Source organism: Dromaius novaehollandiae, unplaced genomic scaffold (genome assembly GCF_036370855.1).
Source record: "Dromaius novaehollandiae isolate bDroNov1 unplaced genomic scaffold, bDroNov1.hap1 HAP1_SCAFFOLD_59, whole genome shotgun sequence".
In the NCBI taxonomy this organism is placed as follows: Eukaryota; Metazoa; Chordata; class Aves; order Casuariiformes; family Dromaiidae; genus Dromaius; species Dromaius novaehollandiae.
Window position 1 is genome coordinate 783 of NW_026991418.1, and position 11184 is coordinate 11966.

Consider the following 11184-nt stretch of genomic DNA (forward strand, 5'->3'; position numbering starts at 1 on the left):
CCTAGTGTATGTCTCTTGGAGGGGGTGGTGCCTGGGATTAAGTGGGTGTGTATATTTTTTGGTGGGTACATGACAAGTGTGTGGCTCTCCTAACTGCTGATATGTGGTGAATTGCTTTTGCTGTGACTGTTGTCAGCATGTGATCCACCCTGTGTTTGTGTGTGGTGTATGTCATGGTGCATGGAGGGTATATACATAGTGTATATAGTATGTATACTATTTGTGTATGTGTGGTTTTTGTGCATATATACATGCATAGACTGTGTAGTATATGTGTATAGTATGTATGTACAGTGTGTGCATGTGGTATGTATAGTGTGTATATGGTATATATAAAGAAAGAAAAAATAATAAGTATAGAAAGGCTTAATTTGCATATTTAATGAATTCAGTAGCAGGGGTAGGATACTGGCTGGGAGCAAATAATTTTTTTTTTAAATAGTGAAATTATTATTATTTGCTCCCAGCCAGTATGCTAGAAAAAAGAAGAGGAAGAGAGGAGAGGAGGAGAGGAAGAGAGGAGGAAGAGGAAGAGAGGAGGAAGAGGAAGAGAGGAAGAGGGAGGAAGGAGGAAGAGAGGAGGAAGAGGAAGAGAGGAGGAAAGGAAGAGAGGAGGAAGAGGAAACAGAAGACAGAGACAAAGACAAAGACAGACTGAGACAAAGAGAGACAAAGACAGACAAAGAGAGACAAAGACAAAGACAAAGAGAGACAAGACAAAGACAGAGACAAAGACAAAGACAAAGACAGAGACAAAGAGAGACAAGACAAAGACAAAGAGAGACAAAGACAAAGACAAAGAGGGACAAAGACAAAGAGAGACAAAGACAAAGAGAGACAAAGACAAAGAGAGACAAAGACAAAGAGAGACAAAGACAAAGAGAGACAAAGACAAAGAGAGACAAAGACAAAGAGAGACAAGACAAACAACAAAAGACAAACACAGGACAAAGACAGAACAACAGAGGACAAAGACAACAAACAAAGACAAAGACAACAGAGGACAAAGACAGAACAACAGAGACAACAAACAGAAAAAAGACAACAGAGAGGACAACCAGAGAGAACAAAGACAACCAGAGAGAAAACAGAAAGCACAGAAAACAACAGAGAAAACAGAGAACAGAGCAAAAAGCACACACAGGAGAGCTGAGAGAGCAGAACAGAGAAAAGAGCAGAACACAGAGAACAGAACAAAGCAAAAAGCACAGCAAAGAGCACAGCAAAACAGAAAATACAGAGCAAAGCAGAACACAGCAGAACACAGAGAGCAAAGCAGAAAACACAAAGCTGAGGGCAGAGCACAGAATACAGAGAAAAGCACAGAGAGCAGAGCACCACAGTGCAGGCAGACTGAAAGAGTAAATAGTAAAGACAGAGAAAGGTAGAGAGAAACCTGGACAAAGTGAAAATAGACAATCAGGGAAAAGGAGAAGAAAAAGGCATAAGAGACAGACAAAGAAAAAAAGAATAGGAAACAGAACAGAGGACCAAAAAATTAAAATAAGAACAAGACAAAACCTTCTGCCTTCTTCTTATTTTAAAAGGTCAAAAGAGCAAGAGCAAAGAGGAAAAGGGTAAGAGCAAATGTGTGGCGCATGCAGTTCAAATAAGACAACAGAAATAAACAGCAAAACCATCTTTATTTGAAAGGAGACACACACACCACCATCTTTATTGTTTTATTGCACAAAAAAAATCATCATCACAACATACAAAACATAACAAGCCCACACTCTACAAGAGCTGCACACACTCTTCAGCATTCACCTCTACATTCTCACCACTACTACTCTCATCAGTTGGCAAGCGCCTCCAGTCTTTTGGACAGCTCCCAGTAACAACGTTACTGGACACCTCCAAAAACTGCCCTGCCTACAAAACCCCCCGGTCCCCAGCCAAAGCTCCGCACCAACATTGGCGATGATCATCGCCTCGCAGAGCGGCCGGGACCGGGGGAAAAAAAACCCAGCCGGGGGAAAAAAAAAAAATCCCCCAGCTGGGTTTTTTTTTAAATATTTTAAAATAAATTCTAACTACAACCTGGAAAAAGAAAAACACATGCATACAAAGTTAGACACACTCACCACCAAGCCCACCCAACAACCACACAGCTGCCCACTCACTCCCACCACAATCATTCTACCTCCCTACAGTAACAGGCAAGCGCCTCCAGTCTTTCGGACAGCTCCCAGTAACAGCATTACTGGACACCTCCAAAAACTGCCCTGCCTACAAAACCCCCAGCCCCCAGCCACAGCTCCGCACCAACATTGGCGATGATCATCGCCTTGCAGAGCGGCCGGGACCGGGGGAAAAAAAACCCAGCCGGGGGAAAAAAAAAAATCCCCCAGCTGGGGTTTTTTTTTAAATTATTTTAAAATAAATTCTAACTACAACCTGGAAAAAGAAAAACACATGCATACAAGATTAGACACACTCACCACCAAGCCCACCCAACTGCCCACACACTCCCACCACAGACAGTCATCACAGCTACTAACAAAACCACATGCTTCCATCCTTGTTTAAAGATAACACTATCCTGCCATGAATAGAACCCCCCCCCCGCCCCCAAAATGGCCATGCCAATAAAAAAAATTAAAGAAAAAACCTACTTTTATCTCTTACTGACACAACCCCCCCCCCCCCCAAAAAAAAAAAAAGAAAAAACAAAATAAGTGTTTCATAGATACATTATTCTGCTCTGGCAACTACCATTACTACACCCACAGGCAAGGCAGCTCCAAACACACACACAGACACGTACACACAGACACGTACACACAGACACGTACACACAGACACGTACACACACCCTCCATGCAAAAAACAATGCCAGCACAGAAGATGCTGCCAGCCAGAAAGCCCTACAATGCCACGACCGTGCGGCTCTGGTGCTCTCCACGAGACCAGAAAAGAGTCAGATGCCACCATCTGTGACAGAAAGGGGCCAGCAAAGCGAGGAACGGCCATGCGGAAGAGGCCGGCAAGAAAGACCCGAGGCTCTGATGACACAGGGAAGAAAACCCTGAAAGGGCACCAGGAGGATGCAAAATAAGAGAGGCCTCAGAAAACACACGACCAACAAGACCTGAATGATGGCTGCCAAGATGATTGGCCAGAAACAATGCAGAATCACAGTGACAGACTGCTGCTTTCAGCTGCCTGCACAGAACAAGATGATCATTGGAGCAATGCAGATGAGTCGGTCAAGACCAGACAAAAGACAGCAGATGCCTGTTGCACTAGCACTACAAAGCATATGCTGTGCTCCTTGAGCACAAAGAGCAAGGGCAACATCAAGACCTGAGCAAAAGATAGCACAGCTACAACACACACCACATAGACTACACAACACAGACACAGGCTGGAGCTGCCCTGCCTGACACCCACCCTCACTTTCTGCCATGCACACCCCACTGCCTCTGCCTCACACACACAAACACACACACACACACCCCCCGCAACACCCTTTGCCCATGCACTTCGCTTTTGCAGTGCTCTGCATCACTGTTGCTCCTCAAGAGGCATCCTCAACAGCAGACACATCCTCTGCAGCAGCCACACCCTCTGATCTTCTTTTGCTCACCACATTTGCCTTCATCACCTGCCAAACCAGAGCACAAGCAGTCACCCCCTTGCCAGTCAGCTCCATCCCCATCTGCAAGGGCACCCTCCACCAAAGCGCCATTGGCGCTCCACTCACCTGCACCGCAACAACTCCAAACGCCAACATCCTGCCTGGGGGGAAGCCCGTGGCGCCTGGAAAAAAACAAAATAACAAAGTGACTCTTCTGCCAGGCAGCGCTCACCAGCCCTACAACATCCAGCTCCGATCCACTCACCTGAAAGTCTCAGCCACGCCTGGGAAAGGCCCACAGCAGACCTGAAAAAACAGAGAAAAAGGCATCACCAAGAGGCAGCCCAACACCACCCACCCCACAATAAAATCAGACCCAACAAGCTCCCCCGCTCACCTGCTCAGGCTCTTCTCAGCACTCAGCTGCTTCTCTCCACAACTTCCCGCAAAACCTGCAAGCACAGAGAGAAATCACACACTCAGGCGATGCCTGCAACACCACCACTCCAGTCCATCACGGACACACTCCACACACCACCATGGCTAACACCCACAGGCAAGGCAGCTCCAGCCCCAAAAACACACAGACAAACAAATAGCAGACACAAACACAGAGGACAGCCCTACACAAAAAAAACCCTATTCCCACACATAAGACTGCTGGCCAGAAAGAGCCGCACGGTCGTGGCGTCGTAGGGCCGAGGCTCTGGACGAGCCCAGAAAAGAGTCAAACGTCAATGGCCAGGATGGAAAGGGACCGGCAAAGCTCAGAAGAGTGATGCAGAGGAGGCCAGCGAGAAAGACCCGAGGCCATGATGACGCAGGGAAGGAAACCCTGAAAGGGCGCCAGCGAGACACAAAACAAGAGCGGCCCCGGAAGAGGTGCGGCCGATGAGGCCTCGACGGTGGCCACGACTATGACGGACCGCAAACGGCCACGATGCAGTCAGAGTCACAGACCACCCCTTTCAGCTGCCTGTGCAGAACAAGACGTAGTCCATTGGAGCAATGCTGATGAGTCTGGCCAGGCGAAAGACAATGGATGCCTGCCACACTACTGCTGCAGAGCATAGGCTGTGCTCCTTGAGCACAAAGAGCAAGAGCAACATCAAGACCTGAGCAAAAGATAGCACAGCTACAACACACACCACATAGACTACACAACAACACAGACACAGGCTGGAGCTGCCCTGCCTGACATCCACCCTCGCTTTCTGCCATGCACACCCCACTGCCTCTGCCTCACACACACCACTCATCCAGAACAACCCTCCACTCTACACTGAACATCAGCACGCACACACACACACACACACACACATACACAGAAACTGAGGATGCCCCAACACCCTTTGCCCCTCAACTTAACTGTGGCAGTGCTGTAGGTCACTGGTCCTCAAGAGCCATCCTCAGCAGCAGCCGCGTCCACACTGATCTTCCTTTGCTCACCACATTTGCCTTCATCACCTGCAAAACCAGAGCACAAGCAGTCACTCTCTCGCCAGTCAGCTCCATCCCCATCTGCAAGGGCACCCTCCACCAAAGCGCCATTGGCACTCCACTCACCTGCACCGCAACAACTCCAATGCCTGGGGAGGAAGCCCGTGGCGCCTGGAAAAAAACAAAATAACAAAGTGACTCTTCTGCCAGGCAGCGCTCACCAGCCCTACAACATCCAGCTCCGATCCACTCACCTGAAAGTCTCAGCCACGCCTGGGAAAGGCCCACAGCAGACCTGAAAAAACAGAGAAAAAGGCATCACCGACAGGCAGCCCAACACCACCCACCCCACAATAAAATCAGACCCAACAAGCTCCCCCGCTCACCTGCTCAGGCTCTTCTCAGCACTCAGCTGCTTCTCTCCACAACTTCCCGCAAAACCTGCAAGCACAGAGAGAAATCACACACTCAGGCGATGCCTGCAACACCACCACTCCAGTCCATCACGGACACACTCCACACACCACCATGGCTAACACCCACAGGCAAGGCAGCTCCAGCCCCAAAAACACACAGACAAACAAATAGCAGACACAAACACAGAGGACAGCCCTACACAAAAAAAACCTGTTCCCACACATAAGACACTACTGGCCAGGAAGAGCCACACAGTGGTGGCATCGTAGGGCCTAGGCTCTGGACGAGCCCAGAAAAGAGTCAAACGTCAATGCCCAGGATGGAAAGGGACCGGCAAAGCTCAGAAGACTGACACAGAGGAGGCCGGCGAGAAAGTCCCAAGGCCATGATGACGCAGGGAAGGAAACCCTGAAAGGGCGCCAGCGAGACGCAAAACAAGAGCGGCCCCGGAAGAGGTGCGGCCGATGAGGCCTCGACGATGGCCGCAACTATGACTACACTGCAAACGGCCACAATGCAGAGTCACAGTGACAGACTGCCCCTTTCAGCTGCCTGTGCAGAACAAGATGTAGTCCATTGGAGCAATGCTGATGAGTCTGGCCAGGCGAAAGACAATGGATGCCTGCCACACTACCGCTGCAGAGCATAGGCTGTGCTCTTTGAGCACAAAGAGCAAGAGCAACATCAAGACCTGAGCAAAAGATAGCACAGCTACAACACACACCACATAGACTACACAACAACACAGACACAGGCTGGAGCTGCCCTGCCTGACATCCACCCTCACTTTCTGCCATGCACACCCCACTGCCTCTGCCTCACACACACCACTCATCCAGAACAACCCTCCACTCTACACTGAACATCAGCACACACACACACAGAAACTGAGGATGCCCCAACACCCTTTGCCCCTCAACTTAACTGTGGCAGTGCTGTAGGTCACCGGTCCTCAAGAGCCATCCTCAGCAGCAGCCGCATCCACACTGATCTTCCTTTGCTCACCACATTTGCCTTCATCACCTGCCAAACCAGAGCACAAGCAGTCACCCCCTTGCCAGTCAGCTCCATCCCCATCTGCAAGGGCACCCTCCACCAAAGCGCCATTGGCGCTCCACTCACCTGCACCACAACAACTCCAAACGCCAACATCCTGCCCGGGGGGAAGCCCGTGGCGCCTGGAAAAAAACAAAATAACAAAGTGACTCTTCTGCCAGGCAGCGCTCACCAGCCCTACAACATCCAGCTCCGATCCACTCACCTGAAAGTCTCAGCCACGCCTGGGAAAGGCCCACAGCAGACCTGAAAAAACAGAGAAAAAGGCATCACCAAGAGGCAGCCCAACACCACCCACCCCACAATAAAATCAGACCCAACAAGCTCCGCCGCTCACCTGCTCAGGCTCTTCTCAGCACTCAGCTGCTTCTCTCCACAACTTCCCGCAAAACCTGCAAGCACAGAGAGAAATCACGTGCTCAGGCGATGCCCGCAACACCACAGCCCATCCACATCAGGCATTCGCTCCCACACCTTTTCCTGCTCCACTCTCCCATCCCAACTGCTGGGCTACAGCTCCCCACACCGAGGTCCGCCACACACCTGTAAAACAGGAACGGCACTGGGCGACGGGGACAGCGCCAACGAGGTGATGGCCCTACACCGGGCTCTATGTCCACTCCCGGACTGATGCTCACCTCACCCTGCTCCTCCTGGATGTGAGCGACCTGCTCCCCACAAGGCTCCACGCCTACAAGCACAAAGCAAAAATTAACCGCGCAACCCACTGACCGCAACACTCTCCTTCCAACACCAAATCTCTAGCTCACCTTCTTGGGGCATGCCCCTTTCTTCCTCCAGCTCCCTTGGGCCCACTCAGAACACTGCTCAGCATCTGCAAAAAACAACAAAACAAAACAACATAAAGTGGAGCACACAGACATTGACAAATCACCATTCCAGTCCATCACTGACACACTCCGCACACCACCATTCCTAACACCCACAAGCAAGGCAGCTCCAAACACACACAGACAGACCAAAAAAAAAAAAAACATTAGACACAAACATGAAGGAAAGCCCTATGCAAAAAGAACTATTCCAATGCGTTCCACATGGTATCTGATGACACCACAGCCCTGCGGCTCTGTTGCTCTGGACGAGCCCAGAAAAGACTAAGATGTCAACACCCGGGATGGAAAGCGGCCGGCAAAGCGAGGAACGGCCATGCGGAAGAGGCCAGCGAGGAAGACCTGAGGCCGTGATGACACAGGGAAGAAAACCCTGAAAGGGCACCGGTGAGACGCAAAAAAAGAGCGGCCTCGGAACGAGAGCGGCCGACGAGGCCTCGACCGTGGCCGCAAAGATCGATGGGCACGATGCAAAGCCGGAGGCACGGACCGCCCCCTTCGGCTGCCTGCACGTGACGAGACACCGTCCGTGGGTGCGATACTGATGAGTCAAGCCAGCAAAACATGACAGAGGCCTACAATGCTAGCGCTCCACAGTGTAGGCCGTGCTCCTTGAGCACAAAGAGCAAGGGCGACATCAAGACCTGAGCAAAAGATAGCACAGCTACAACACACACCACATAGACTACACAACAACACAGACACAGGCTGGAGCTGCCCCGCCTACCGCACCCTCACTTTCTGCCATGCGCACCTCAGCACCTCTGCCTCACACATACCCCACTCATCCAGAACAGCCCTCCGCTCTACACTGAACATCAGCGTGCACACACACACACACAGAGTTAAGACACCCCTGATACCCTTTGCCCCTCAACTTTACTGTTCAAATGCTGGGCATCACCATCGCTCCTCAAGAGCCATCCTCAATGGCAGCCGCATCCGCGCTGATCTCCCTTCAGTCACCACAGTTGCCTTTATCACCTGCCAAACCAGAGCACAAGCAGTGACCCCCTTGCCGGTCAGCTCCAGCCACATCTGCGAGAGCACCCTCCTCCAAACCACCATTATCATCGCACTCACCTGTACTGTGCCAAAGCCACGCTCCAGCACTGTGGCTGTGAGGCTGCCCATGGCATCTGGAAAAAGCAAAGCAAAATTACTCTTCTGCTAGGCAGTGCGGACTAGCCCTACAACTACTGCCACACCATTATACGCACCCATTCCACTTCACCTCAAAACCTCAGCCACGCCTGGGAAAGGCCTGCACCGTACCTGAAAAAGCAGAGCAAAACACATCACCGAGAGGCAGGCCAGCAGCACCCTACCGCATAATAAAACTCAGGCAGACAAGCTTCCCTTCTCACCTGCTCAGGCTCCTCGTTGCCGCTCAGCTTCTCCTCTCCAAAACTTCCTGCAATGCCTGCAAAACCACAGAGAAGACCACAGCTTGAGGTCATGCCAAAAACCACACCCCATGCACAACATTACCTCGCTACAATACCTTTACCTGCTCCGCTCTCCCATCCCGACTGCTGGGCTACGGCTCCCCACGCCGAGGTCTGCCACACACCTGTAAAACAGGAACGGCGCCGGGCAATGGGGACGGCGCCGACGAGGTGACGGCCCTACGCCGGGCTCTACGTCCTCACCCAGACTGATGCTCACCTCACCCTGCTCCTCCTGGATGTGAGCGACCTGCTCCCCACAAGGCTCCACGCCTACAAGCACAAAGCAAAAATTAACCGGGCAACCCACTGACCGCAACACTCTCCTTCCAACACCAAATCTCTAGCTCACCTTCTTGGGGCATGCCCCTTCCTTCCAGCGCCCTTGGACCCACTTGGAACACTGTTCTGCATCTGCAAAAAGCAACATAAACTGGAGCACACGGACACTGACCGATCACCATTCCGGGCCATCGCTGCCACGCTCCATACGCTACCATTGCTAATAACCACAGGCAAAGCAGCTCCATCCCCACACACACAGACAAGCATTAGACACAAAACAAACACACATAGGTACAAGCATCAGACACAAACATGCAGGAAAGCCGTACGCAAAAAGAACTATTCCCACGCATAAGATGCTACCAGCCAGAAAGCCCTACGATGCCATGACCGTGCGGCTCTGCTGCTCCGGATGAGCCCAGAAAAGAGTCAAACGCCACTGCCCGGGATGGAAAGCGGCCCGCAAAGCCGGGACGACCGATGCTGAAGCACCCGGCCGGGAAGACCCGAGGCTGCGGCGATACAGGGAAGAACCCTGAAAGGATGCCAAGAAGATGAAAAACAAGAGCAGAAACAGAAGAGGGGCAGGCAAAAAGGCCTCGACAATGGCCCCGAAGATGAGCGGCCGCAAATGGTCACGATGCAAAGCCGGAGCGACGGACCGCCCCTTTCGGCTGCCCGCACGGGACGAGACGCGATCCGCTGGAGCGATGCCGATGACTGAGGCCGGGCAAAAGACGGCGGATGCCTGCCGCGATGGCGCTGTGGAGCGTGGGCTGTGCTCCTTGAGCACAAAGAGCAAGAGCAACATCAAGACCTGAGCAAAAGATAGCACAGCTACAACACACACCACATAGACTACACAACAACACAGACACAGGCTGGAGCTGCCCTACGTACCACACCCTCACTTTCTGCCATGCGCACCCCACCACCTCTGCCTCACACACCACTCATCCAGAGCAGCCCTCCCTACTACACTGAATATCAGCACGCATGCACAGAATGAAGACAACCCCAACACCCTTTGCCCCTCACCTTAGCTTTTCCAGGGCTGGGGGCGGGGGGGGGGGGGCAGTCAGGTCACTTTTGATCCTTAAGAGGCATCACTCAACGGCAGCCACATCCTCTCTAATCTTCCTTCGCTCACCTTCATCACCTGCCAAACCAAAGCGCAAGCAGTCACCCCCCGTGCCGGGCACCTCCATGCTCATCTGCAAGAGCGTGCCTCTCCAAACCGCCGTTGTCGCTCCATTCACCCGCACCGCGCCAAAGCGATACTCCCACATCCTGACTGAAAGTAATCCCATGGCCCCTGCAAAAAACAAAACAACAAAATTACTCTTCTCCTAGGCACTGCGGACTAGCCGTAAAACAACTGACACGCCATTACACTCACCCATTCTACCTCACCTCAAATCCTCAGGCATGCCTGGAAAAGGCCCGCAAGGTATCTGAAAAAGCAAAGCGGACAGCCCCAGAAGCCACGGTAGGAGTCAGAAGCAGAGCCACAAAAGAGCAGATGGCAGTGGGTTCGCAGGCACAGATGAAAGAAAAGAGCTGCCAGGCGAGACTGCAAATTGTTTCCTGCCGGTCCCGAGAAGGCCAGCAGCTTTTTTCCTCTCTCAGCACTGAGGCTTGGACAAGAAAAGAGGTGAATTCGTTAGCTTGCAGGAGGTTGCTTTTTGACCCCTTCAGACACATGGACTTACTCACAGCTGCACTTAGTTTCCAAAGATGTGACTTCCTTTCTCATCATACTGCACTTCCAGGCAGGAAGAATGCTCACTTGGCTCTTCACACTCTTCACATAAAGTCTAGACTCTTCCATAACTCTGCATACTACAAAAAAAACTTACTCACTTCCTCTTGGAACAGAGCTGACAATATTTCTGAGGAGCAGCAGAACATCCGGCAAGCAAGCCGGAAACCAGAGTAGCTGACGAGAACGATATCTCACATGCATCCACATTACTGGACATAAGGCACACAAGCACTACGTAGAGCGGAAACGTAGATGGAAATGTTTTCCGGGGACCCCTGTTCTGTCCTTTTCTCTGCAATCCAGCTGAGGGACAAACAATTCTTCGAGTGTCATCATCTT

The 11184-nt window shown here is 51.7% G+C and overlaps 3 long non-coding RNA genes across 3 annotated transcripts; all 3 read right to left on the reverse strand.

The window, feature by feature from the left end:
* Positions 1–2657: 2657 nt before the first annotated feature.
* Positions 2658–3892, reverse strand: LOC135326431 (uncharacterized). The gene is made up of 3 exons (XR_010386825.1): positions 3849–3892; positions 3710–3765; positions 2658–3610 (listed from the first exon to the last, which is right to left on the reverse strand). It is a non-coding gene; the product is annotated as an uncharacterized LOC135326431 (long non-coding RNA).
* A 2423-nt stretch (positions 3893–6315) lies between these two features.
* LOC135326433 (uncharacterized) lies at positions 6316–6745 on the reverse strand. The gene is made up of 3 exons (XR_010386827.1): positions 6702–6745; positions 6563–6618; positions 6316–6463 (listed from the first exon to the last, which is right to left on the reverse strand). It is a non-coding gene; the product is annotated as an uncharacterized LOC135326433 (long non-coding RNA).
* A 472-nt stretch (positions 6746–7217) lies between these two features.
* LOC135326432 (uncharacterized) lies at positions 7218–8487 on the reverse strand. Its single transcript, XR_010386826.1, has 3 exons — positions 8431–8487; positions 8231–8331; positions 7218–7331 (listed from the first exon to the last, which is right to left on the reverse strand). It is a non-coding gene; the product is annotated as an uncharacterized LOC135326432 (long non-coding RNA).
* Between the last annotated feature and the right edge of the window lie 2697 nt (positions 8488–11184).